Raw genomic sequence first — 13,269 nt, 5'->3', positions numbered from 1 at the left:
ACCATTAGCCTTATTTCCTACATTACAAAAAATATTGCGCGCATACTGAACAGGCAGCTGAAAAAAACCAACAAACCATACATAGCATAACAAAGACAGTCTATGTTCTGCTTTCACGTCCCCCGACGAGAATGAAACAATTGTTAATATTTATGGTCATGCTATCGTAATCCTCTCCCTGGAACTGTCAGTGGTGACAAACAAACGTCTCTCAGAATATCATACTGTATATTGTTCCGATATCTTGACTTGAAGGCCCTTATTCCAATCAATGTTCCTTTACAAAAGAACTTCGAGCTTAATAACTACTCAAGCACGACACCAGTTTCAAGTAAACTGACGGAAGGGAGAGTATTTGTAGTTTGGACTCTTCAGTCAAAAGGTCATTGGTATTTAGTCACCTAAGACAAAAGAGCGAATACAATAACCTGAATTGATTAAAGACAGTCAATATTGTACAAAGAAAAAGATTGTGAATGATTTCCGTGATTTCCTGAGGAACTGTTATCAAAAGAGAATAGGGCAACGTATGCTCATTTTCAAAAACCGTAACAAACCTTCACAAAGTTACAATCCTGATTGTAGTGGTTTTGTTATGTCGATCTATCAAATCCTGCTGTTTACAAAACTGCTGTCCTAGTCGAAGACATCCCTGAACATTCGTACTTTGATAATTTACAAAATAATATCTGTAAATAATTTCCCGGTATCTCAGCTTAAGGAATTAGTTCGTACTGAATAATGTTGTTTTGATCTGACAGAAACTCTTCAATGAAAAATAATAATTTTTCATACAACTTCTTGAAATCTATAGTATACTTCATAAATTTTGACTTCGTTCCCTAATTGGTCTCAAGCTATTTCTGATTTCCTCATGTTTGTTTCCCACTTCCTTGTCATTTTGCTCACAAACTTTATAATTAGGTGAGCACGCTATTAGCATACTGACAAGGACCTGTGACATAAAACTGCAGTCGAATCTCACCCGACGGAACACGTTCCAGTTATGTGTTCCTCGATCCTAGTTTAGCAAATTTTTGTTACACTTAATGTGTTCTGTTATATTTTGTAATTTAAAACTAGAGGTATTTTATTATTTATTTTTGAAATATGTCTGATCTGAGATTTTATGTAATATTAAATTCACGTCTCAAGAAGTTGTTCGAGCTCCCATGTAGCTATGTGAATAGCATACGCGCCCATGGCGTTGAGACCCGAGTTCGATTCCCGGCAGGAGCTTATGTGGTTCGGACCCCATGTTAAGTTGTAGGTCCACATGTCGTGCTAAACTCAAAAAAAATAATTTAAAAAATAGTTAAATATAATTTCCATACTTTTATATTAATAAATAATTGAATGATTATAGTTCAATGGGTACGTCAGCAGTCACACTATTTTTCTCTCCTTACGATAAGGTCAATGACCGTCATATACTGTACATTAAATATTCATAATAAAACTTAATTTAAAAATATGAATCATAGTACTACAAAATAAGACATTAAAAGAGAAAAACTATAAATTAATTAAAAGAGAGATCATAAAAAGACAAATAGAACAAAATGTAAAATATGTAGAAAGAAAAACATTCAAAAACAGCAATAATTCAAGAAAAACTGTTATCACTTTTGGCAACTGAAAGCAAGACTTATTAATAACACAAAACACGAAAGAAAAACTAGTAAGTTTTATGTTAATATAAAAGTGAATCATTTAAATCAGTGAATCATGTAAGTGTATTATCTATTGGATTTAATCAAATAAATTTAATATACAATTTCGTATCAATTTCGAAAACAAGTAATTCTTTTTAACTTCGCTCTGGCAATACTCTTCGAGCATTCTCAACTGGTTAATCTTATAAATTTTAAAAAAAATGTTCAAATTTTGTGACATTGATCAAAATAGAACCAGACTAACAGGTCAACTCAGTATATATATATATATATATATATATATATATATATATATATATATATATATATATATATTGTTCAAATGGCATTACGTCAAGTTATTACATATTTCAAATTTACATATCAAACGAAAAAGTTATACCACCCTTATTGGTCAATGTTGCAAACAAAGCAAAGTACGGTACAACATAAACAACGAAAAATATTCAAACTTTGGAATCCTGTATATGACAGTAATGACGCAAGTGAGATGAACGGAACAATGCGACATTAGTGCCGAATACTATGATCGTTATATAAAATATCTTAAGTAAACATGAACAAAGGTACAAGGGTTAGAAAATTCTCCTTTTTTTTTCAAAAAGCTTTATCTCGATAAAGGACCATAAATAAGTAACACAACCAACAATATGGATATTTTTTTAAAAAGAGATAAAGATCACAGTCCTATTATAGCAATTTGATATCTCAAAACTTTCCGGAGGTACAGTGAACATTAATAAAGTTTGAATACTACTTAGAAGCATGTAATTCGGAGAACTTCTTGTAATTACAGTTACTAAAACATGTTATTGTAATGTCAAAGAAACAAACGAAAGCATGCACCATTTCAAAAATTTCCCATAAATATGCCATTTTAAGCAGTATAGCAATCTCTCTCTCTCTCTCTGCCCATGGTTTTAGTCGGTTGTTTTCAACAGTTAATTTGTTATAAAATAAACTATAAGGAATAATATCGGGAAATCGTTACCTGCTTTCTCTTTCTCATTAGAATTGGAAGTTTTGCTCCATAAAGTAACTTTACAGTAAACAGTAATTAAACAACACAAAATAAAAACAAATATTTGCAGTTTTATAACATCATTTGTAGGAAGAACACGCAATGAATATGGATTTGGGCATCTTCATTGCGAAACTATATATATATATTCATAAGATCATTACAACGAACAGTGCTCTTTATATCTAAATTATTGTTCGTCACTTGGTGACCAAAGTCCAAATCACAAATCATAAATAAAATCCAATTCTAGATAAGTAATGAAATAAATTAAAATTACCTACATGTCCAAACAATAGTTAGACGTCTTAAATATACTGTAGTATTTGCTTGTTACCCACATTTATATACAGTAAGATAAATAGTTCTAAATGTCGAAACCAAAAATTACTTTTATGCACTAAAAACATAAATGAGCTTTTCAAGTAACTTGTTTCACTGCCGTGTGCTACTATTTATAGTAAGCAAATCCCTTGATAAAATGGCTTCAGGAGGGCTTTAGGTGCAATGTTCCTTGGTATATCCTTTTCCCGGAATGAGCGATTTCCAATACATGTTACGGAACATCAATTCATCATCATCTTTGTGTTTTACGTCCCACGGTTATGCCGGTTAGGCTAAAGGAGACGGTGATGATGAGTAATGAATGAAATGGTGGAATAAAGAAAGTGGGAGGAAACGGGAGAACCCCGAGAAAACCCACGCACGCGGTGTTTGTCCACCACAAAGTTCACTTGGCAACATCAATTCGAACATACATTGCATAGTTAAATATAATTTTCCCATTTTTATATTAATATAGGTAGTTAAAAAAACGTTCGTCCAAAACATAAAGTTGCTGTTCTTATGTAAAATCAGCTGACTGTAAATGTGTGTGAAACCGTCAAGTTCTCAATTAAAGATAAACTAATCGCTGGGCAAAGCAAACCAATTTATTATTATAAAACTAATAGCTTTATTATAGATAGATATATATATATAGATAGATAGATAGATATACGTATATATTTGTTCCTTTGTTCAGAGATTAGTTTAGTTTTAATTGTAGTAGATAATAGGCAAAGCTGGTACAATGGAGAACACTACAAGTTCTCACTTAAGTATTTATAACGGAATATCTCACAGTCTCCTGGTATATTTCATAGTTACACATTAATAACATTGTGATAATTTTTAGTCTTTGTACTGGTAACACTGTTTCTTTTTTTTAATTATCTGCTGGCAAACTTTTGTCAAAATCATCCTAACCATAAGTCTTTATCATCTTCTCTAGATGACCTCTGGTAGGTTGCAATTTTACCAATAAATCTGGATTGGTTGGTTTCCTCTGCGCGTCTGTCGAACAAGAAAACATACATCATATGACCTTCATCTTTTTTTTCTTTTTCCTATGATACGCGTTCATAATTAGCGATACTTGAACAATTTTATTGTTGTTGATACCTATTGCTAAACATAAAATTAAATGAAATTGTGCATAAAAATTAATATCTCCAAGAATTGGTCCAATTAGTTAAAATAATGTGTTAACGGCGTGGTTTTGGAAATTGTGTTCCTTTAGGTGATAGGATGACTTTGTATAGCACTGATTTGAAGGGCATACACCCAAATAGATAAGCTTCGATAACAAGATTGTTTGTAAAGAAACCACTAATAAGAAAACAACAAAATCTTGGATAGTTGCTTACTTAGTTAAAATTAGAATTGTTTGCCAAAGTGTACAGTTCAGTACATAATTCATGTTAGTGCTGTGAAAGAAAAATTTTTGGAATACTCTTTTTACGTAATTTTTAGAATTTATCTGCTTTGTAAGTACATATTATTTTTTAAAAAAGTTATATAATCAATTAAATTTGATAACCTTTTACCAACGTTACTACAAAAAGGGAAAATTAGTAAAAGATACATTGGTTGCTAGATACAGAATAAAATAGTCACAAGCAGAAAGCTGTATGGTATGTCTCGCACATACTCTTAGTCGTTAGCTAGCCCTGACTTGATTCTTTAGTCAAACGTAGTTCAATTATTAAGTATCTAACTATTGTGCCAGTCACAATGGATCAAGTTGTTTGTCAAGTTGATAAAGTTGTCCTGCTCTATAATCAGAGCCGTAGCTAGAGAATTCGGCGCCCCTACACTCACTTTCCAAGATTTTTTAAAACTATAAGTAAAGCAGCTTTTGTTGTTATGCTATGCTGAATTCTTATCTAGCTGCTTGGGCAGACCATTGAAACAGTCAAAAGAGCTCATTATGTATTCTTTCACAAATAAGAGCTGTTTTCAAGAAGCTTATTTTTGGACTTTTTGTTAAATCTAACAAACCTGTCTTTGGTTGTATACAAATCCACTTGGAGAACAGTTAATGAAATTTACAACTATTTACAACGTTTCATACTATCGATAAGAATAGAAATTTTAATACATTAGAACTAGTGCTTTTAAAATGTCCGAAATGGGTGACAGCATTAATTTCCAGTAATAATTTTAAATTTCTCTAATTTTATTGTGTGCGCAACCACACAAATAGCATTACAAGTTCGATTCTTTTAATTTTTTTGTGAAATGTAACGGAAATTCAGAAGAAGCCTTCTTTCTGAATTACTCGAAGCCATCATTCTCACCGTCATAATTTATCTGATTGAGTAGAAAAGCGTGATTATTTAAGCAAACTCATCAAAACACCGAACAGGTATTTCAGACTTTGACCGCTTCTGATTTTGAAAACGCTTCTGTGTAGACTATAAGTCATTACTTGGCACCTTGTATATCACACCGTCATTAGTAAACAACATACAATAACTTTTTAAGGTAATGAGTAAAAACTTGTTGTGACTTTTATTGAAACGTTTGGGTTGCGAGAGGAACGAGCAAGAAAATTTTTACCAAATGTATTTCTTTGCAAACCGACAACAATATTGATTTAATAGGGCGCCAATTCTTTTTAGGGAGATACGCGTCGTGTACTCATTTCCAACACTTTTTCTTTCTCCTTGCTCAATCGGCGCCCTCTTGCTATCAGCGCCCGGGGCAACCGCTCCCCCCCCCAGCTACGACTCTGTCAATAATATCGTCTGTATGTCTAGGTACTAAGTTCTTAGTCTTCCACTTTTCTCTTCCCTGAGTACTTAATTAAAGGACTAATCATGCTACTCCTTTTTCACTATCGTGGCAAAACGAACGTGGACTTTTTTTTCTTTTGGTTCCTTTACTAATCATAGTAATTAGATATAATTTCGTTCTCTTGTTTTGCACAATTTCCTTTACTCGGGAGGTGGGATTCTTCGAAATCAAGGACGAGTCCTCATTATCTGAACTACCGATTCTCTAAAGTAGTACTTCTATAACTGTGGTCCTCCAATGTGTTCCTTGTGATCATGGGCGGAGTTAGGAAGTGTCTCCTGTGGAGCAGACCTTTTTTCTGCTGGGTTACACGGTAAATACAAATGAAAATGGAAGGATCTTATAGGTGGCATTTTTATTTTTCGTCAAAAAGTTGGGGAGGTAATGTCCCCCTATGCCCCCCTCCATATCTCCGTCTATGTTGTGGTCCTCTTGGGCTGAAGAGGGGCCGCGGTGGCTCAATAGTAGAGCGTTTGCCGCCTCCAGTGCTTGGAGTCTCTGGTTCGATCCCAACTAGCGCCAAGTGGGCTTTGTGGTGAACAAACACCGTGATTGTGGGTTTTCTCAGGCTTCTCTCGTTTCTTCCCATTGTATCCATTCAACCATTTCATTTATTTCTCATCATCACCGTCTCCTTTAGCCTAACCGGCATAGCAGTAAAGCTAAAAGATTTCATTTCTTGGACTGAAGTTAGCCGAAAAAGACTATACTACTACTACTACTACTACTACTACTACTACTACTACTACTACTACTACTACTACTACTACTACAGAAGAAGAAGAAGAAGAAGAAGAAGAAGAAGAAGTGAATTGCATAGACTATCACACGTTATTGTTGAGAATCGGAAACCGGTATGGTTTATACAATTAAATATGGTAACAGGTTATTTTTTGTTTCTCAGATTAAAACATACGGTAGACTCCCAAACAATGTGAATTCAATACTCAGACTTGAAGTAGTACATTTATAACTACGGTTGCAATAGGCCCATAAGATCAAAGACAAAACCTGTTCTTCGGACGTTGAATCCATATGAAGAAACCTTTAGACCTAACCCGCTATCCCTTACTGCTTTTCTTCTGCGGCGATAAATGTTGAAACCGGAAATCGTTAATTTGAACTACTTTCGTATGAATAAAGGGTTAAAAGAGAAGATAGAACCTTTTCTTAAGACGCTGTATCGATTGCCAAAAAAAAAGTTACTTCTTGATATTTCTTATAGTTTTTGTTCTATGGAAACCACTATTGAAACCGGAAATACTAGTAAATATCGACCACTTTTCGTTTCGGCGGAATGTTGCGGGTTGTCAAAATATATTCTCTTGAGACGCGAATTCGATTGCAGAAAACTGTTTGTCGCAATGTATTACCGTTTGTTCTATTGTAGTAAATGTCTAAACACGAAATAGTTAATTTGAACAACTTCCAGTTTAATTAGAGGGTTAACGAATGAGATGGAACCTATTCTTGGGACACTGAATAGGTTGCAAGAAACCGCATCTCGACGTCTCTTACCGTTTTTGCTCTATGGAAATCAGTATTCAAACCAGAAGTAGTAGTAAATTTTAGATACTTCCGGTTCCATAGGATGTTGGGGTTGTGACGATATATTCTCTTGAAACACTGATTCGGTCGCGGGAAACCGTTTGTCACTTTTTTATTACCGTTTCTGTTCTATGGCGGTAAATATTTAAACCGGAAATGGTTAATTTGAACCACTTAACATAGAGGGTTAACGGAGGTAATGGAATCTATCTTTGGAACCTGAATCGATTACAAAAAATTGTGACTCGATATGTCTGGCCGGTTTTATCCTATGGAATTAGTATTGAAACCGGAAATAGTTGTAAATTACAAACATTTCCGGTTCGGTAGAGTGTTGTTGGTTATGACGACAGTTATAACGGATTCAAAAGTTGTAAATGGATTCTACTGGGTTTCGGTTCTGGATCGAAAACCGATTTTCTCAGAACCATTTTTGTGATAAAATCGGTTGCGGTTCCAGAACTTACATTCTCAAACATATTGGTTTAGTTTCCAGAACCAGAAGCGTTTTTAACATATAAAATCTATTTCGGTGAGTTTGTGTGAGATCGAATAATGTAATAACTACAAAATCAATTAAAGTACTACTTGGCATTATTTTCAATCTTAGACTTCCCAAGGATCTAATGATATTACTTTGACAATTTTCACCATGAAGGTTGAGAGGGATGGCAAGTGTTATCATGCAAAATTAATAGAAAACGACCGATATTAGTGTCCCAATCCATAGTTTTCGAAGATACTGAGATTAATAATGATGCTCCATATAGTGTTCAAGTCCAAATTTATCCCCTATCGGAATGAGTGGTGGGAAGTTGAGGGTGGGAAGGAGAAACGTAAAAATAATCGAAAGAGACAGATATTAGTGTCCAATCCATAGTTTTCGTGGTTGTTGAGATGAATAGTGACACTTCCGATGACGTTTAATCCGAGTTCAGCCCCATTGGCAGTGGAATGGGAAGGGGATATTACGGATTTGTCAGTTAATATTGACGACAGACTTATAAAGTGTCTACTTTGACGACAGTATTATTTGATACTTTGAACTCCACTCCCTGTGGGAAGGTCATTACTCATTAGTAGGTTTGTTGATCTTAAGTTTAGAGCCATTTTTCAGCATCCAATTCGTAAAATCATCATCCTGTACTTCATTTCCAATAATAATAATAATAATAATAATAATAATAATAATAATAATAATAATAATAATAATAATAATAATAATAATAATAATAATAATAATAATAATAATAATAATAATAAATTCCCTGACGTTACAGCCCCGAACTATGGTTTACCAAACGATTTTCAGGTGAGCAGTATATGGTGAGCACAACGACCCCAAACGGGATTTTTACTGGATTTCTAGAATAACCAGATTGCATTTAACTTAGTTAAATTTTGTATATATCACATTGCCCCAAACGCGATTGTTACTGAGATTCTAGGCCTACCAGAATGGTTTTAGTTGAGTAATGTGTGGTCAACATATCGACCCAACGCAATTGTTACTGGGGTTTCTCTGCCTACCAGACGGTTTTTAATTGAGTGATGTGTTGTCAGAACATTGTTACTGGATATCTGGTCCTACCAGGCGCTTATAGTTAAGTGATATGTGGTCAGCACATGGGCGCGAATTTGATTGTCACTGAGGTTTCTAGGTATAACAGATGGCTTTTAGTTGAGTCGAGGAGGGACCCAAAAGAAACCGCATTGAAAGAGCGCTGCCGTTCCTAGGCGTAGTAGAGTTCTCCTGCTAGGTGGGTCTAGTAGAGACCTTCCCAGATCAGTTGGCCAAGCGGCGTCTGCGTAGGAGGTTAATGTTTGATCGTATTATTGTTTTTCTCAACTGTTCTCGTTTGCCGCTTGTGAAATCGTTATGTCAGATTCAATGGAACAAGGAGTGTGTTTGCTTCCTACTTGGAAAATCGGAAACGAAAACTTACCAAATACTTCAACAGGGTTTCAAGAAGGATACTATGAACCGCACACAATTTTTGAGTGGTTTGGGCGCTTTAAGTGTGGTGAGATGAGTGTTGAAAATCATGTTCGTTCTGGGTGCTCATCATCATTTCGAAACGACGAAAACGTCGAACAAATCTGCCCCAAAATCAGCGAGGATCGTCGTTTCATGATCGATGATATTTTAAAACAGACAGGAGTGAGTTGGAGCTCGTGCCAGCGTGAGGTTTTGCAAATGAGACATGTCGCCGCTAAGTTTGCTTCTCGCCTGTTCACACAGGATCAAATCATTCGTCTGAATTTGAGCCAGGACTTGAAAAATCAGATTGAAAGTGATCCAAACTTTTTGACCAACAAGGATGACATTTTCCGAGAATTAAACAAAATCTAAAAGGAAAATGTTTTGATGGAGTAGAGGCTGTAAAAAGATCTTCGCAGAGCGCATTGAACGATATAAAAGTTCCGAAGTTCCAGAGGTGCTTCAAACAGTGTGAAAGAACATGGGAGAAATGAATCGCATTTAACGGAGAATACTTTAAAGGTGACTGAAAAAAAAATGTTTAAATAATGTAATAAATTACTTTTTTAGAACGAAAGTCCGGTTTCTTTTGGGTCCTCCCTCGTATGGTCCCTACATCGACCCTCAACTTGCTTGTTACTGGTTTTCTAGGCCTACGAGAATAATTTTAGTTAAATGATGTGTGGTCAGCACACTAATCCTAATGCTTTTGTTACTGAGCTTCCTAAGTCTACCAGATTGCTTTCACTCGAGTGATGTGTGCTTAGCACATGAATCTCAACTACAACATAAATGGGCTTCTAGGTCTACCACATGGTCTTGGAAATTAGAGAAACCATCCATTTTACACTATCACTGTCTGTTCACTGCACACTGACGTGCTACTCTTCCTTACGTAATACGAGATTTGTCCTAACATACTACTACCAACAGCCGCGACCGTTGCCAACCCAAACTTTTGACGTGTTTAAATTTCTAGAGTATTCAATCATATATACGAGGGGTATGACAAAAGTTTTTAGACACTTTAAAAAATTAATTTATTTACATAAAACTTTTTACAATTTCTCAAAATAGTCCACACAAGCATCAACACATTTTTTATATTTTTAAAAACCACGAGTCAAATATCTTTAAAAATTCGTTTTGAGGAATTTGAGAAATGTCATTATTAGGCGCTGCGATAGCCTCTTGTTTAAAAGCGGCGGCGTTGAAGCTTTTTCTTGAGCTTTTGGAAGAACGCAATCACACGGTGCTAAATGTGGAAAATAAGCTGGATACAGTAAAATATGGACTCCGCTTTCCTGTAGAAACTCCAAAATTTGTTGCTGTGTGTGGCTGTGCACTGTCGTGATGATGAAGAAAGTGAGACAGTGGAGACTTTTAGTGGGCAGATCTCCAGGCTTAAAAGACACTCGGAAGGGAATAAGTAACGTACCACTCTGCTGCCACTGTACATCGATCATCTAACTGTGTACTTGGTAATTGCCGGTCCTAGAAAAAAAGATGCCACCATAACTTAACCAACGCTCCGTGCTCGTTTAACTTTCGAAAGTGGACTTTCATTTTGAAAACACCATACTATCGACTGCTGTTTTGTTTCGGTGTCATAGTTGAAAATTCATATTTCGTTATCTATGACGATATTATAAACGCCTTTACTTTGCTCCTGTGAAAATCGCTTAAGCATATATCGGCATCACTCCACGCGGCCATCTTTCTGCTCAGGCGTAAACACATGTGGAACCCAACGACTTCAATGTTTGGAAAGACCGAGATATTTTTTTTATTATTATTATTACTATGGACTGGGCTGCAGTTGATCCAATCTTCAAGAAATGACTGAATTTCTTCGTGTGAGATATGGCGATCCTCTATCACAAGATTTCTTACTGCTCTTACTGTAACTGTGGTGTTAGGGCGTCCAGAGCGAGGCTCATCTGTGAGGCTTTGTCAGCAGCATTTAAATTCCGGCAGCAAGGGAAGAAATTTTACGAGTGTCGTGGGCAAAAGTAGTTCACCCAAGTGTGTTTCAATGTTTCATAAACACTGTAAATTGATCAAGTTATTATACGAACGCTATGAAGAGCATGCATCAACGTTTAAACACATGCAAGTCATTACATGTCCGTCGAGACTAATTTCCTGAAATCAGCAGGGTTGAATTTAACTATAACTCTAGTTGAAAAAAAATCAAATTTATAAAATTCACCGGTGTGCGAATTAAATATTTTTCCCAAGAAGGATAAATATGAATGTTAGCCAGCCTCATACACAGACATCATGTATTGTTATAATATTAGTATTATTATCTTCATGTTACAAATATATAGATGTTTTAGGTGACACTAGATCATTACCCGTTTGAGTGAATGTTGTGACACTGACAGACCATACGTGGATACTTCTCCAGGAATTGCAGGACTGAGCATTTGGTAACCTTTCCATTCCGTTCGACCTCTTTAGCTTGTTCCTAAGACAAAAAATGTTCTTCCATTTAAATAGATAAGTATTTCAAGAAACAAAAATGTATGATTCTAAAGACTACAGAAAGGTTGAGAAATGATATGTTTTATAAACTTTCAAATCAAATAACAAAATAGTTTGGCTACACTAAATAAAAGTTTTTCCCTGTTGCATGACCACTCGAAAAATAAATTCTAGAGGGAGAAAAAGTTGCCCATTTCAAAGATGAAAATTCTTTTCTCCAAGAGGGATAAAATATTGTCAGGGAAGGGGAAATCCCCAGCATCTCTCCCGTCAATTCGCACTCTAAAACACACAAGGAAAATCTCAAAAACCTATCAAATCTTTATCAAATACAGAATTGTCCTTGCACTTATCACTCGTATATTTCTGCAAACAATGATAATAATGCGTTTCCTCCCTATAAGGTTTGGCTTCAAGTTGCGGGAAAATAAAGGACATAATGTCATTAAAATTCAAATCAAAATAAAAGAGAAAATTACAAGAACCCGTCCTATTTAGTTAATTAATTCCACTCCAGCAAAATCGGCATAGTTTGATCTTCATATTCTTATAACAGAAAGATATGAAAACAAAGTCTCCAGGGTAATGTGATAAAGAGGCACTACTAGTACGTAACATAGTAACAATGTTATTTATTTTTTTAACCGACTTTTGCAGGTTCCAAGAAGTTTGATTAGGATCTGACTACAGTTTTTGGAGTTAGAACATGAAACTCCTCAAAAGATGATAGTGTTAATACCGTCTGTATAGGGCCGGATTAAAGGGGGACCGTAGCCCCGGGCTTTCAGGTGGACAGGGGTCTCTACTCTGATAAAAATCTCAACTGACTATTTAAAAAGAATCATAAAGATACAATCGTAATCATAAAATAAAATATGACCGAACACATGAAGCATATTCCCTTAACTTTCCAACTATACTTTCACAGAAAAGTATTAAGCGAAGTCAGCAGGGGCCACATATTTTTTTCTAGCCCCGGTCCTCCAATGAGTTAATCCGGTCCTGCGGCTGTATGTGCACGTATAATTCGGTAACGCGTATAGACCGATTAATATAGATGAACATGCATTTATCGTAACCCGACCCATTTTATAGGAAGTTAGTGTCTTCATTTAGTTTACGTATCTAATTAAACTACTGGGGTAATGAAGAAATGGAAAAAAATAATTAAACTTAAAGAACAATAACGGACTTCAAAAACACCCTAAAAAGCAGAAAATAAAAACTTTAAAAAACAATATTAACCGACTTGAACACAAGCACCAAAAGTATGTAGAAAATTATTTTTAAAAAGCGCTAAACGCAGAAAATAATAGTAATAAAGAGCTTAAAAGGACAAATTTTAAGTCTGTGCCAAATCAAACAACCTAATGCCTCATAAAATTACTAATTTTATATTAGGCATTAATATATTTGGCTTAGCACATACTTCA

At 35.1% G+C, this 13,269-nt stretch overlaps 1 protein-coding gene across 1 annotated transcript in view; it reads left to right on the top strand.

Moving 5' to 3' along the window:
- Positions 1-4,348: 4,348 nt before the first annotated feature.
- The window catches only part of LOC145668584 (cytochrome P450 6k1-like), a 31,226-nt gene continuing 22,305 nt past the window's right edge, over positions 4,349-13,269 (top strand). Inside the window, exon 1 of the mRNA XM_081736594.1 lies at positions 4,349-4,505. The gene's annotated coding sequence lies outside the window, so the exon portion shown is untranslated. The remainder of the gene's footprint in view (positions 4,506-13,269) is intronic.

The sequence above is a fragment of the Thermobia domestica genome, chromosome 13, assembly GCF_964235325.1.
Source record: "Thermobia domestica chromosome 13, izTheDome1.hap1.1, whole genome shotgun sequence".
In the NCBI taxonomy this organism is placed as follows: Eukaryota; Metazoa; Arthropoda; class Insecta; order Zygentoma; family Lepismatidae; genus Thermobia; species Thermobia domestica.
Note: the sequence above shows the minus strand (reverse complement) of the source record. Positions and strands in the feature narration are given on the sequence as shown.